This window comes from Dryobates pubescens, chromosome 1 (assembly GCF_014839835.1).
Source record: "Dryobates pubescens isolate bDryPub1 chromosome 1, bDryPub1.pri, whole genome shotgun sequence".
NCBI classification, from domain to species: Eukaryota; Metazoa; Chordata; class Aves; order Piciformes; family Picidae; genus Dryobates; species Dryobates pubescens.
The window spans coordinates 37,968,908-37,974,907 of NC_071612.1; positions in this window are offsets into that span (position 1 = coordinate 37,968,908).

Here is a 6,000-nt window from a genome sequence, read left to right on the forward strand (position 1 = left end):
GAACTACGTGATCTCTATAAGGTCCCTCCCAAACCATTCCATGATTATAAATACTCATACCATTCTCTCTTCAATATACAGCATTTGAAAGCTGTAAACTTCTTGAATGAAGTCTTACCATGAAAGGCATGATACTATTATTAATAATTATAGACCTTTAATATTCTGTGTGTCAGAGAAGGTTCCACACAGTTAGGAAATGTGTGGTACTGAAAAATGAGGTTTTACAAGTCCTCGGTCATTTTTTTCTCCTTTCAAATGCTTACATGACAGTATCAACATATGGTATCAGAAGATATGCAGCATCTAACTAACTGTTCTAGTAGCTGGGCTCTTCCATGATTCTCCCCATGAGAGAAAACCTTGTCATCTTTCACAACTCCCTGAAATGAGGTTGTAGTGAGATGGTCTCTTCCCCAGTGGCCTTGAATTGCACCAGGGGAGGTTTAGGTTGGATATTAGGAAAAATTTCTTTCCTGAAAGAGTGGTCAGGAATTGAAATAGGCTGCCCAGGTAGGTGGTGGAGTCACCATCCCTGGAGGTATTCAAAAGCGGTCAGACATGACACCTAGGGGCATGGCTTAGTGGACACAATGGTATTGGGTTGATGGTTGGACTCAATGATCTTTAAGGTCTTTTCCAACCAAAACTCTATGATTTTTTTGTCACAATAAACTTCCTCAAAAGCACTGCTGGGATCCAGCAGGTAGCTCCCCTGAATTGCTTGTGGGCATCGGTATGATCCATTGCTAAGTTTTTTCCAGCAGTGCCACAGAAAAATCAGAGTGTTTTGTGAAATATCTGTGCTTGTTATGCAGCATTCATATAAGATTTAGAAGAAAAAAAAAGGCAAATACATACAAATAATGTGTTTAAATGAAAACATAGGGAGAGACGGCATGTCTATGATAGCTCAGACAAATGCTGTGTAAGTTATTATTGTCTCAGAACATGACAAATGAAATCTACAAGTGGAAGACTCTAACTTCTGTGATTGAACTATCTTTTGGAATGCCTCAAACCACATGTTACTTTAAAAGAATAAAAGAAGAGAGGCTAATACATGATTTATATATTATAAAAACATTTTATATTTTAATATATATAACAATACAGGGTTTGCAGCAACCCTGAGAAACGTGTATTCTGCTAGCATTTAGTTGCACTATAAACAGCAGATAGAAATGATTCATGCTGACAACATTGGCTTGCAATTACCCTGAATTTATTTTACAAATTTGCTCCTTGTAGAAGAAAGGAATTGGGATTTAACTTCATAGGTTTAGATTCTGAATATTTGACTATCTGTTTTTATCTGTCTTCTACAAGAAAATCCTCAATGCTGAGACACTTTCTTTGCTTTGCAAAAATATTTGAGACCAACTACTAGACATGTAACAGCAGGTAAAACATTCCACACAGTAGCAACTAACTGGACCTGGGAAATGTTAACCTTTGCTGAGAGGGCAGTTAAATTTCCCTGAAGAACAGGGAACCTTCTCATCCATGAGAAGAGGCTCCCTGAGGTTCCTGTTGAGATACGAGTTCGAACAATTTAACAAGGCTTGCATGTCACTGCCTATTCAAAGGAGGTTATCCTTTCCTCTGCTTCTTTACTACAAAGGGTTCACATCCACAGCCTGGTGGATTTTAGGTTATATATCTTTTTATGATTTCTGAGCAGAATCAAAGTAAAGGTCATAGAAAAAGAATCTAAAATTCACCCAGAGCCATATAAAATATTTCAATGATCCTTCAAAGAAAAGAGGAAAAAAAATCACCAACAAACCTAACAACTTTTGAAAAGCAGGATTCTTTCTGGATTCCTGTCTCCATTTACTTTTTCCTCTCAAACTCCTTCTCTTTTAACTATGACTGCTTTCTCCAGTTTTTGTGTCCTTCAACCTCAGGTGGCTAGTAAAATCCTTTTAACTCTCTCTACAATAGTTTCTTCTAATCTCAGGAGGCTTCTTGGCTCATCTAACAGCTTTTCTTCATCATACATCTCTGTTACTTTACTTCTGCTTTATTGATTCCAGGAAGTTGCTTTCACTACACTCTTTCTGGTATGGCTGTTGAATTGAAGAACTAGCCTGTGTATACTGCCTGATGGGCTCTTGGCACAGCCCTGCCAAGTCTTGACACACGCTGGCTCCAGAGTTTCTCCATTCAGTGGTAGGTAGGAAGGATGACTGGAGGAAGGACAGTTATTGAATGAGAACAAAAAGCTACTTCTCATTTCCACACAGTCTTGAGAAATTGGCTAAGGTATTGATTTCCTGGGACAGTAGTAGTCTTGAGCAGATCAGAACTATTGGCAGCATGAAAGAATGGCTGTCTGGAAGGAGTGATCAGGGACAGAAAGTGGAGCAGACAGGATTGTAATGATGTGAGATGAGTTTGTTATAACATATAATAGTCTTCCTGAGTGGACCTCTGGACCCAGAACAATAAACTATGGACACAAGGACATTGAAGGTCATCAAAGGACAAATGGGATTGTATTTGCTGTTATTAATTCCACCCAGGAGGTGTCTTCTCTCTTTAGCTATATGGAGTTACACAGAAACGAAAGTTTTCTGCTACTTTAGGCCTTAATTAAGCAAAATACTTGAGAGTGTCCTTAACTCGAAAAGAATTCCAATTGTATGCAGTGGGACTCAGCTCTGTAATTCAAGTTAAAACTATAGTGGTTTCCAGAACAGACATGGAACTGGGTTTCAACAAGTTATTTGCATTTTAGTGCAGTGCATTCCAGGCAATTGATTTCTGTTCCTTTTAATGTTCTCAGCTGCATTTCAATATTACTACCTGTTTACCTTGTTGTTTCACATCTACCAACTGTCCAAAACCAGCCAATCCACATTATAACAACAACCAAAACAAAACATTTTTTTTCCAGGGTAGGGAATTTTCTGTGAATATTTCAGGCCTGTGTGTCTGCAGAAGGCAGCATCCCCTTTTTCCATATTCTAATTGGTTCCTTTAAATGGCAGAACCCACACTTTGCAGCTGCTCTATCAATTTGACTTAAAGATATGTGGTCAATGAAGACAATAAAGCTCTTAGGACCAACTTAAACCACTTCAAATTCCACATGGTCTAGTTAGGAAATTGCTCACTCTGCACATGTATGTTGTGTTTGGCCATGTCTACAGTTTCAGTTGTCTTGAAAAATCTCAGCTGTGTTTTTCTGTGAGTTAATATTGGTTCTAGATTAATTACAAAGCTCTGGTGCTCTTTCTCTTATGCCAATAGAACGTTTCTCTGGCTTTGCTGCTATTCTGGATTTCTCTATTCTTTATAATACTAAATTAAATTAATCTTATAGATTAGAAGCAAATGTTGTGCAAGAATGTGATAGGATTTCTGCTGTTGCTTGGGAATTGTAAATACATTTTTCTTCCTTACTGCTTCTAGAATTTGTGTTTGTTTGATTTTCCCTGTGGACCTTCTCTGAATGATACAGAAGGGGCAATCTTGGCAGAATGTGTTGCAAGGATTTGAAAGAACAGATATCATAGGCTTATAGACTGGTTTGGATTGGAAGGGACCTTCAAGATCACCTAGTTCAAATCCCCCCTGCCATGGGCAGGATCACCTTCCAATAGACCCAGTTGCTCAAGGCTCCATCCAGCCTGTGCTTGAACTTCCAGGGAAGTGGCATTCACTTCCCTGGGCAACCCGTTCCAGTGTCTCACCACCCTCACTGTTAAGAATTTCTTCATAATATCCCATCTACATGTGCCCTCTTTCATCTTAAAGCCATTCCTCATTGTCCTATCACTACAAGCCCTTGTAAAGTTCATGAACTTACCTAGCCTCTTTCAGTGGCTTTTTAAATTGTAATGTTTGGACTTATACTGTGTCTTAAGCTCTTTAGGTGTTACTGAGAATTGTCTTACAACTAAACTAAACAAGGACTAGACCAAATATTTATGTCAATTCCTTCCAGTCCTGTGGCCCTAAATCTGTAGTCCTAGTTCTGATACCTTCCAGCATCTGTTATTTGAGTAGAAAAGACCTTCTTTTCTATTTGTCTCTCCTGATGAAAGCTAGAGGAGCAAAATTGTTTTATATTGGGCACTCCCAAACATTCATAAAAACCTTAGATTTTGTTAGGGAAAATTTTCTCTACACAAAGAAGGAGAAATTGTTACCTTTTAATACACACATAGAATGGTTGCTTTTAAAGTGATCTTGGGTGTCATTTACTGAGACTTCTGTATGCTTTGAATAAATATTACTGCTGTCCAGTTCAGCAAATTATTAAACAAAATTCCCCAAGATAAAATTCAATTTTGGTACAGTATGCTGAAATGAAACTGCTGTGATGGCCATTTATTATTTCAAACATTATTCTGGGGAAAAAAAGGTAGAATAATTTTCCAGGAAAATTGTTATAATTAACACCTGAATAATAGCCATAATAAAATTGTTTTAGCTGTCAATATTGTGTAAAAAAATTAATATTCTGTGAATGCCAATAGGTTCTAAAAAGAGAAATTGTTATTAGGTTTGCAGTAGACAGTGCAAAAATAAGTGGTACACTCTGATAGCTATAGAATTCTCAAAATAATCATAGGCTCTATTACATCTCCTAGACCAACATAAAAGCTAAGGAGATATCCCTCACAGATGGATTGCAGCAGTGTGTTTCTCAAACGTATTTTTTCCTACAACCCCAAATAAGTTTTATTCTTTCACTAAAAATATTCATTGAAAGGTAAAAAGCAAATCCAGCTATATAACTACCTAAAAAAAAAAAAAGAGAGAGAGAAAGAGATTCAAGGAATTATTTCTTCTTTTTATGTGTTTGTGTTTTTTCCCACTCAAGTAAAGAATCATCTCCCAGGTTTTTCTTAGAAGTTGTCAGAAAAACCAATCCCACTGCCATTCTGGCACAGCACAAACCCAGTGTTTGTTTCAGCAACAGCAAGAGGTGAATCACTTACACAGAAGTTCGACCTTAGTTTGCTGCATTAGAAATTCCTTCATCTTATCTCAGATGAATAGCAAATAAATATGAACCAGCAACTAGCAGAGAAAGCCTTTCATTTTAGGAGGCTTATGTTAAAGAACTGCTATGAAATTTCAGGATTCAGTGCAAGCATTTGGTCTGATCAATGGGACACTATCACAAATGCATTGCACTAGCTGTTCTTCAGGTTTTAAAACTGCCTTTGAAACTTTTTGATTGCTGGTAATCATTGTGAACGAATAAGTTGCCTTGCAAGTGACCAGACAAAGTTGTCTGATTGGCATGACCAAGATCCAGAAAGAGTTACAAGGAGAACACAAGTATTGTGGAGACAGCCTCTGTAAATGGGAAGAGAGACACAGAATCACAGATTGGGTTTGGATGGAAAAGACCTTTAAGATCACTGAGCCCAGTAATAATGTAACTTTACCATGTCTGGTGCTAAACCACATCCCTCAGCACCACATCTCTGAGCCTTTTGAACACCTCTGTGGATGGGGATGCAACTACCTCCCTGAGGAGCCTGTTCCAGTTTTTAAGAACCCCTTCAGCAAAGAAGTTTCTTCTGATATTTGTGATAGTACAAAGGGTAGTGGAGGCATTTACAAACGTAAGAGAACCCCTTCAAACAGCAACTCTAAATCATCTTTCCAATTCTCTATTTTGTAATAATTTCAGCATTTAGGATTTGATTTCTTGTATTGCAATTACAATACACTAACTGTACTAAATGCTCATTTCATAGAATCATTGAGAGAGGAAAAGATGCCTATGACCACCAAGTCCAAATATCAACCCAATACCACCATGCCCTCTTTTGTTTGTGGCTTTAGTAAAGAGACTAGCAGATTGAGTACATGATTTTTTTTCCCATAATTGATCATTGCAGTAATGTTGTATTAATTAAAAATTGTGATGTCTTCATTGCCTCTTTTCCTGCTGTTCTATTAATCTGAGCACTTATTTTTATAAGACCTTGATCAGAATTAAATAATGGTTTTGCCAGGAATAATTTCCTG